General features: G+C 35.1%; 1 long non-coding RNA gene across 1 annotated transcript; it reads right to left on the bottom strand.

Annotated features, from left to right (window-relative positions):
* Positions 1–5,402: 5,402 nt before the first annotated feature.
* On the bottom strand, positions 5,403–8,259 carry LOC122590449. Its single transcript, XR_006322511.1, has 3 exons — positions 7,815–8,259; positions 7,031–7,093; positions 5,403–5,637 (listed from the first exon to the last, which is right to left on the bottom strand). It is a non-coding gene; the product is annotated as an uncharacterized LOC122590449 (long non-coding RNA).
* Between the last annotated feature and the right edge of the window lie 1,751 nt (positions 8,260–10,010).

The raw sequence follows: 10,010 nt of genomic DNA, 5'->3' as shown, positions 1-10,010 counted from the left end.
ACACTGATAGATTTATGGATCACCATTCCAGGGGGAAAGAATCAGACCACATTTTTTTTATCTAAGTTTCAGGGGGAATTTATTAATTTATTTTCTCACTAGACAAATTTTTCTGGAAAATATTTCTAGTACCTTGTAAATGTGTCATTCTCATTAATACTGGATAAGTTGACGTGCATGTTTGAAGTGATTTCAGTCGCTTTGTAAATGTGTCCCTCTCATTTATTTATATTAGTTGATGTGCGTGTTTGAGGATTACCAGAATGGTCTAATCTGGGTACGTACTGGAGTGTCCCTCCAGTGTACGATCAGTGCATATTTTACTGGCCTAATCCACCAGTGAAACTGGAGTGTCCAGTCAACCCCCAGATACATTAAAATGAGTCTTTGTGTGTCAAGTCATAATATTTTAATACTTGATGCTAGTGCGTGCCATTCATACAAACTTTTTATCTGGAAAGTTACTGTTCACCTTACGTGTCATTACTTTTTCAACTTAAAATGATGGTTTTGTTACCTTGGGAAGGCAAAAAGTGCAAGTTGGTAATTTTTGTGGGCTGTCAATCGTCATACATTTATGTGTGATGGGAAACATTAAATGCGGATGTCAAAACCGATCAAAACTGTTTTGAAACTTTTCAAACTTACCAGTTTGAATTCCATTTTCTCTTTCCTCTATAAATACCCATGAATAATATCTTTTCAGTTTTATCTCGAAAATCATTTACTCCCAAATCTTCAAATTCCTCCATTTATTTCCTTCTTCATTTACTCTCCAATCATCATCATCTCTCTTCTTAAATTTTTCCTTATCAATTCTAATTTCCTTCAGTTCCATCTTCATAAATCTCAATGGCTCCCAAACCATCTCCTAAAAATCTTCTAGCTGCTAATTATGAACCTATAGACAATTTTAAAAAGGCAAATCACATCTCTCTTTCTACCGACGCCATCAGAATCAATATGAATAATTGGATGGCCAAACTCTCAACAAATCATTCGGCAACATCTATTATTGGAAGGTTAAATGCCTTTTTCTTGAGCAGTCCTTTATATGGTGCCCTAACCTTGAATCCGGGCAAGATGTACCACGACTATTTATGTGAGTTTTGGTACACTGCCGTGTATTTGGAAAGTGATGATTCCATCTACTACACACTTAAACAAGGCACCAAGAGTTTCACCATTACTGTTGATTCTCTTAGAGATGCCCTGAGGATGAACTACTTTGATGAGAATGAGATGCCCATTGAAATTCCTTCTGGCATCAATACCAGGGAAGTATGCAGGCTGATCGGGCATACTGAAATTGTAGATGAGAATGGACAACTGCTCAGGAAGAGAACTGTATATATGAGCAGGCTCACTGACTCTTAGAGATATTTTTTTCACTCATCTTGTTGAATGTTTGGGTGGTAGTTCTGGAGGCTTAGACTAGATAAACCAGATGCACCTTCAGATTGCCTACTGTTTATAGCATGGGTATAAGGTGGATTTTGCCCAAATTTTCTTTAATGATCTGGTGGACAGATTGAAGGTTAAGAGCAGGAAAGCCTTCATTCCCTTCATTCGATTTTTGTCTATAATATTCAGAAAGGGCTTTGAAAAATGAGTATTCTGTAAATACAACTCATTTTTCATTATGTGAATTTATGAGGGATCTCAAACAGTTGACCTCATCTCCTACTGAGGTTGACATTCCATCGGTGATGTTGTATCAGTTCAGAATACAAGAAGAAGAAGCAAATGCATCATCACCTAACGAAGAGGCTGCAGGTGAGCCTCAAAACAATGCAGAAATCATTGGAGTTGTTACTGTTGAAAGGGTGCTACCCATTACTTAAGAATCTTCTCAACTGGATTTTGGAAATCTTGATCAGGGAATTGCCCAAGCAACCACTTCCACAGTTGTTGTAGAAGGAAGTGGTGAAGAAGAAAGAGGGTCTGGCTCACCTCTAATTATACCAGTCTCAACTTCTGGAAGTGGGGACACCATGGCTGCTGATGGGTCGTTAATTGTTGAAGGAGTTAAGGAGGAACAAGCTGAGCAAATTGAAAGAGAGAATCTGGAGCAAGGTGCTCAGATTGACTTGAATAGAGTGGTTGAGAATGTACAAGTAGAGGACCAGGCAGGTGGAACCGGCCCAGATTGGGATATGGTTGATTCTCCACTATCTGAAGACAATGATTTTGATGTGAACATGAGTTTTCTGGGAGAAGAAGAAGTTGATCGCACTATCCATTCTGTCTCCAGTCAATTCTTTCAAAAATGCCTCCTCCACCTCCAGAAAATACACTAACACCCCCTCCAGAACAAACAACAACAACACCAACAATTTGTGAATCACCTTCTGCACCAGAAAATCAACCCCTTCAAACTTCTGAACCACTAGTAGTCACCCAATCAACTGAAAATATAACAATGGTGTTGCTAGTATCTTCTATCACCAGAATCACCAATCCTTCCAGTGGTCTCTCCTCTTCTTCTTCGACCAAGGTCCAAGTCCTTTTTGATAAGGTGGCGGACCTGGAGAGATCACTCCAGTCTTCTTCTCAAGTTATTTCTGACTTCAAATCTCTAATTTCCAATAATCTTAAGTTAGAAATGAACATATTTGCTGGTAATGAGAAGATGGTCTTTGAGAAGCTGGATGAACTTGTTGTGGCAACAAATAAAAACTCTGAATTTATACAAGTTGCAGTCCAGGGAATAAAGGAGGATATGGTGACAGCTGTTCAGACTGCCATCAAAGTCGAAGTTGTTCGACCATTGGCGAGTCTAACTGGTGAGGTTCAGAATTTGACCACCAGAATAGGCTCTCTGGAAAGCAGGCCAACTCTTGAGAAAAACTCTGTTGTTAGCACCCTCAGTGATGAAGTTGTTAGAAAATTTAAGGGGGATATGCTAAAGGAAGTTACTGAAGAAGTTTCTGAAACACTCCTCAGAAAAATATGGTGATTTTCAAGAAAAATATGAAGGATGACTTGATTGCTCACCAGTTAGATATGGCCAGGCATGGGACTCTGGATTCTTATAACGCTGGCAGGTTGGGCGTTCAAATTGAAGTTTATAAAAAGATGAAGGATGATCCCAGGCTTAAGAAATGTCTGGATGCCTTGGATGATGTCTATATTCGATCCATGTATGCTCAAGATGAACAAGTTTATAATTATGAAATCTATGGTGTAAGCATACTGGATCTCATTGCCCATAGAAGAGAAGAATTGAAAGATCTCCAGAATCAAGTAAGGAGTAATGCTACTGCTCTGGAGAATGAATATAGAAAGAAGATCCAAGGTTTGCCCAAGGCACCAGCCAGAAAATCAAAAGCTGCCAGAGATGCACATCTTAGCACCTTCATTCCTTTGAACACTTCAGAAAGAATTAACAAAGAAAAATTTCAACAAGCTGCTGAGCAAAGAAAGGTGTCCAGGGAAGTGGATGATATGGTAAAGAAGGCTCAGACAAAAGAAAAGTGCGAGCATTTGTCACAATTCAGAGCTGATGTCCGACCAATACTGGGTGCTGAGATCCATCTAGCAGAAAATCATGATAATTTCTCAAAGTTCCATGTCAAACTCTTCAGAGAAGGGAACTTTACTGATGAAAGAAAAGATACGTCAATTAGGGCATTTGGATGGTCATAACTTAGAGAGATTGGCCTTTCCTACAGAGGTAAAGATGTTTCCCCGCATGTCAAGTATTTTATGAAGAGTATTGGCAAAGAATGGATGAGGAAAGAACTGATGGAGATGGAGCTGTGCTAAAGGACTACACTAACTACATCATCATCTCCAGGTTCAAAGAAGAAGGCCACAGAAGAGCCATTTGGGCATGCTGAAAAGAGAAGGGCCTGAATTTGATATTGTACTTGTATTTTTTTATGTTGATAAAATTGTAACTTTCCACCAGTTGATGTCTGTAAATATAGGTTGCAATTCTTATTTTTCACAAGTACTTATCCAGATTAAGTCTAGAAATTAAATTGTATAAACTAGGAACACTGATGATCTATAAAGTGGCTCTCTAGTAATTCAAATTAGACTTAGTCAAATTTTCAAGGATTTTTCAAGCACAAACTTGTATAGATAATGTAACATCCCGACTAAGGCGGAAACACGAAGTGTCACAGAACGACATGGTACAAAAGATTTAAAGATAAAACATCAACATCAAGTTTTAAATATCATTCGAAATCAAAGACAACAAGTTCAAGATGACGTTTTAGAATCCACTACATAACCATAATCCATAAATGAAAAACAAATTGTTCGCATTACAAGTCCACCGAATAACAAGCAAGTACAATCCATGAGGCGGTCCAAGCTACGAACCTAATGCTCTAAACCTGAAAAGCCTGAAGAAAAAGTGTCAACTACGAAAGTTGAGTGAGTTCATAGGTTTTTAACTAACAACCAATTTATATTCCAACCATATCCAAGATAATAAGTCATAAAAACCTTCAAGTATTCTTTCAAATATTCATTTCCAAAACGTATATTCAATTCATAATATTTATTCATATTAACATCAATATCATTTAACCACGAGGGCATATTCAATATATCAAATTTCATTTGGCCACACGGGCATAATTTCAATAACTTTTGATGAGTAAGATGCTTGAACCACTACTACTACCATTTTCATGTCCAAACAACATTTTAATTCATTTCATAGCACAAGCTGTCAATCAAGTGCTTTATTTATAAGTAGGGTCGCGCCATGGAGACGACCATTTAATTTAAGGTAGCTAGAGCACCGCTCCGGTCGGACTGGAAGAGAAGGTCGTCACAAAGGCAACCAAACTTCCACCGTTACGCTCCGGGTGGGTGGACGAATCCTAGTTGTGCAACTATCTAACTACAGGCCTCCGCTTTCGAAGTAAATAGTAGTGTACCGAAAGAAAACGGGTTGACAGAACTCAAGCTCATCATATAACATTATCACATTGAACATATGATATAACTTCATTTCATTATCATATTATCAAAAATCATTTTATATATATATAAAAGCAAATTTCATTTATATATCATGCTTTTCACCCCGATAGTTAAAACATATACAAGAGTTTGAAAGGGGGCTATGACTCCCTTGTTTTGAGAGAGATAGGGAGCTGTTCAAATGCGTGGAGAGTGCCTAGTGGTGTCGCCCCTTAAGCAAGCCTAAACCATGGTATTCAAAAATATACACAACGTAAGTGTGTGTTGCATGAACTAGTAAACTGATCATGAGATGTACGCTAGTAGACTTGCCCATCTTTGATTGTTGTTTAATTATGGTATTCAAGTACATTATTGTAACGCCCGTCATTTTAAAATCTGGATTTTCAAAAACTTTTGCCTAACGGCGTTTAGAAATGCGGAAAACAGAATCCTTAAACATAATTAACCCTTAATGGATAGTTCATTTATGGAAGTGGTGTTACAACATACATATCATTAAAATAGTATAAGATAATCCAGATTTGGCACCAATATAAATGCCAATATAAACAATACATAAGTCATATTATAAGTAGCCAATCATCATTAAGGCTAACATAAATGACTAAACGGGAAAACTAAATGTGTTCTTCATAGCAACTACCCGGCTCACCAAGCTAAGTGTTTCACTAGCTCGACCTGCTTAACCTGGGGGAACAACGTTTTTCAAAGGAGCAAGTGTTAGCTTTAAAAGCTAAGTAAGATAACATGAGTTTATGAAAACATTGCCAATTCATTTTATATTAACAAAAACATTTCATAGTTGTTAATATCACATAACCATTGCAACACTTTAATATCACCACATTACTATGGTGTTTTTTACAACATAATTTAGCAATAGCAAATCATCATCATTATAGTAACATGCATAAATTATCACATTAGGATCCATCGTAGTCCTAATTGTGCCTAACCTCATGAAGCTTTACTTTCGTCTTTCTTTTCTTTACTTTCTTTATTTCTTTACTTTTCTTTTGCCTAGAACGTAGGCTATATGACATGAGCCACACATACTTAGCAATGTGGGGTTGTGTGTAGGCGGTCATAAGACCTTACATGTGGACCTCACACCCAACTTGATGGGTAAACCTTTCGGTGGTCCATCGTCGTCGTTAAGGAAAGACAAAGTCGATCCAACTGAGTATACCGTTTGAACTTTGCGCGTGTAGTGGTTAGTTACTCCACCCGGATACACTCAAACATAACTATGCCACGGGGAGGTATCTAGATTCCCACACCACATGACCACGTACACACTAACTCCGAAGAACTAGCATGAGTTAAGCTTAATACAAGACTTTACATATGCTCGAGACTTCTTTATCATATTAGCTTAGGCTACACTTTCACCTAAACTAATCACATGTATCTTTCTTTTCTTTATATTAGCTTAAGCTACACTTTCACCTAAACTAATCACATTCATCTTTCTTTACTTTAGGGCCCTAAATCGTGCACGTGTAATGGCAAACCTATAGAAGTCTAGTGACTAGGTGCTCAAGCCATGTAATCAATCATACGACATATATGCATCAACTTATCATCATCACATATTAACATCACATCGTCATATCACTTTATTTTCATATCAACGTATCATTTATATCAACATATCGTCATAACATAATAACATCATATCATCATGTCATATAAGCATCATATCATCTTAAAGTGATAGTAACATATCGTCATATAATTTAATAAGCATAACATCATAGCAATGCGTCATCATATCATCAATTGCATTATAGCATCATACATTTATATCATCATAGCATCTTATCGTATTATCAACATATACATTTCAATTTATCATTTACCTTATTTGTCATAACATCATTTCATAACATAAACATATAATCATTTCATCATAGCATACGTAACCTTACCATTCATCATCAATGGTAACATAATAATTCCCATAGAAACCTCCCATACATTCCCGCATACATATAAACGTACAAACATTCATTTGGGGAATTTAACTTATGAAAACTATGTTTTGTTGTCCCTCATGTGATAAAAGATGTTATCTTACCTTAAAAGAATTCAACAACAACCAATTAACAAGTTACGGTGCTTGAAAAGTATTCCCGGGTACCTAAAACAAATATAAGATCAACCTATAAGCTACAACAAAGCATAAGCGCTAAACAAAGAAATTTCAGCATGTTTCCAGCTTTGCGCAATTCACTTGCCAATGACTTTTAGCAATCAAGAAGTCCAGATACAACAAAAATCAGTTCTGGACACTTGCAGGGCACTCAAAGACCTTTTCGAAAATGTAAGCTTTGACTCTTGAAGAGCTTTATTGAATGAGTTATGAGTTTTACAAAACAGACCTGTATCATTCGTCCTAAATCCGACCAGTTTCGGAAATCAACAATTCTTACCTATTTCTAGGCAAAACCAGAAGAAACTTAGTTCATATAAAATTTAGAGGATACATAGACCTTTTCAAAAATATAAGATTTGTCTTCTAACTAATTCAGATGATCTTTCTATGATTTTTGAAAGATGACAGAAGTTTCAGTCTTAAAGAACCCTTTGTTTTGAAAACTATTTCGACCATCAAACAACATAGCAAACCTTCACGACCTATAGAACGTGGATACACCTGAAATATGACTCAATTGATGACTTGATGTTATCGGTTGATCCACAAATCGCTTACACATAATATGGAGCCGATTATACATTCAAAAACTATCAATTATGATTTCAAAACGTAATCTATTCATAATCAAACCTCAAGACCATAATCTACAACTTGACATCAATACAAGATCGGGAAATCATGATGAAATTGAAAGATATATTACCTTTATGTCATAATCAGAAGGATAATCAAAAGAATGATTAGTGATGACCTAAAACCAAAGTCAACTAAATTCCAGCCCACTGTGCCAGCCCTATAACTCGACTTCTGGACCTCCATGGACAAATTCAACGGTTGAAAATCTTCACCTATATGTCAGGAAGCTACAGTCCAAAAATCAAGATGATCCGACGGTTCAATCTCCGGTGATCGGATGTTTTCTGGGCTGTGGTATGTAAAAACGGGATTTCTTGATCTTTTCGTTTCGAACTCATCTCTAACCCTCACGACCTCAAACTTTGTAGATCAGTTACAGACATCATTGAAAACTTAATTAACACCATGAAACCATCAATTGATGATTGGATTACTCTAGGGATGATTGAGGGATCAAAACCTAAGATAAATCACCACCGAATTGCTTATGAACCACATAGGAACAAAAGAGAGGCTAGGTTTTTGTGTGTGAAATTTTTTAAGGGTTTAGATCTGATCATATGACCTAATGCACGAAATTGAGGTCCTATATATAGTGGAACAACTTTGAAACCTTAACATCTAAGCCCTTGCACTTTCTTATAACTCGTTTCTTGACCTAATTGTTCGTTTAACGCATACGAGAACACTTAACGACTTTTTAATCCTATCGAAAACCTTTTATGCTTGATCATTTAGCATTAATTATTATTTTCATCACTTTAAACATATTGCACACTCACACATTAATCCCACGTCTCATACATTAAACGCAAAAGCATTTAATCACGTAATCTAATAAAGACTTATTAAAGTCTTGACTTGAACATATTTAATGAAATTAATCATTAACACATAGGCACATCCATCCTATATTATGACTGTAGTCATTATCATATTATCATTTATACACATAAACCTAACGGAAGGCAAACGTTGACTAAACGACTTGGTCAATGTTCAACATAAAAAGTTTGGGATGTTACAATTACCTCCCCCTTAAAAGGATTATGTCTTCATAATCATTTCACCACTCATATATAAATATCTTATCTGTATCCTTAACTTTATCATATCGTTTCCTTAATTCATTTCTCAATTCAACACAAAGGAAGTATACTATTCCCTTGACTTGCATAAGTAGTATTCGTCGATGGATACGATCTACTTGGAAAGTAAACTTATCTACTACTTATACTTATTATCTCGTCACATAACCTTTCATAATCAACTGAAGAAAGAGTTGACATGCCATAACCTTCGATGCAAATCATACCCCTTCATAGAGACTTATGGCTAGACCATAATACTTCCCTTGTTCATAATGAGCTTTCTTTGTTCATCACAAAACCTTTTGGACGATTTTGAGCTAGTCAAAACACTTCTTTAGCAATTCTAACTTTATTAAGTGTTATCTTCATGTTCTTTGGCTCCACAACTTTATTAAGTGTTAAGTTTAAACGACTTGGTCAATGTTCAACATAAAAAGTTTGGGATGTTACAATTATGTTGTTCATCTCCTTTGGTTGGAAAGTATTTGGTGATCAAGATCATTTATACGATTTTTGTACGTTTATTGAAATTTCGGTAGTTTAACCTTGTTTTATATATATTTTCCATTGCATACTTTGTTTAATAACAACATTTGACATTTGTGTTCTTATCATATGGATGTTGATACATTTTTACTGATTTAGTTTTATTCATTTAATTTAATATTATTTAATTAATTATTTATTTATTTTATGAATTTATTAATTAAATAATTCCTTATAATTACTCTTAAGTTTTTAAATTATCTTTAAAATTCATGGATAATTACTTATGGATTATTTACTGATTTTTATACTTCTTGATTTATAATATTATGATTTATACTTATATTTATGCATTTCTATTTAATTATTTGATAATAGTGATTAATTAGTGATTTTACTTAATAATTTACTTTTAAATTGTATAGTTCTTGTTCCTTTGCTTATAATTATTTTTCTCCAGTAGGTTTTGGTCACTTTTATCATTAGTTATGTAGTTTTGATCAGATTCATAATTTACACAATTTATTAATTAATTTTTATACCTTTTAATTATCATTTTAATTCATTAAATCATAGAAATTCTTACAAATCACCACAAAATCTTTTGTCTACAAATACCAGGCCTTTTAGGCAACTTATATCAATTAAAATTAATATCAATTCAACCTCTCTTGTGTCTTTGTAAT

This window comes from Erigeron canadensis, chromosome 3 (genome assembly GCF_010389155.1).
Source record: "Erigeron canadensis isolate Cc75 chromosome 3, C_canadensis_v1, whole genome shotgun sequence".
Taxonomy (NCBI): domain Eukaryota; kingdom Viridiplantae; phylum Streptophyta; class Magnoliopsida; order Asterales; family Asteraceae; genus Erigeron; species Erigeron canadensis.
The sequence above is the reverse complement of the archived record's forward strand: the minus strand, read 5'-3'. Positions and strand labels throughout refer to the sequence as shown.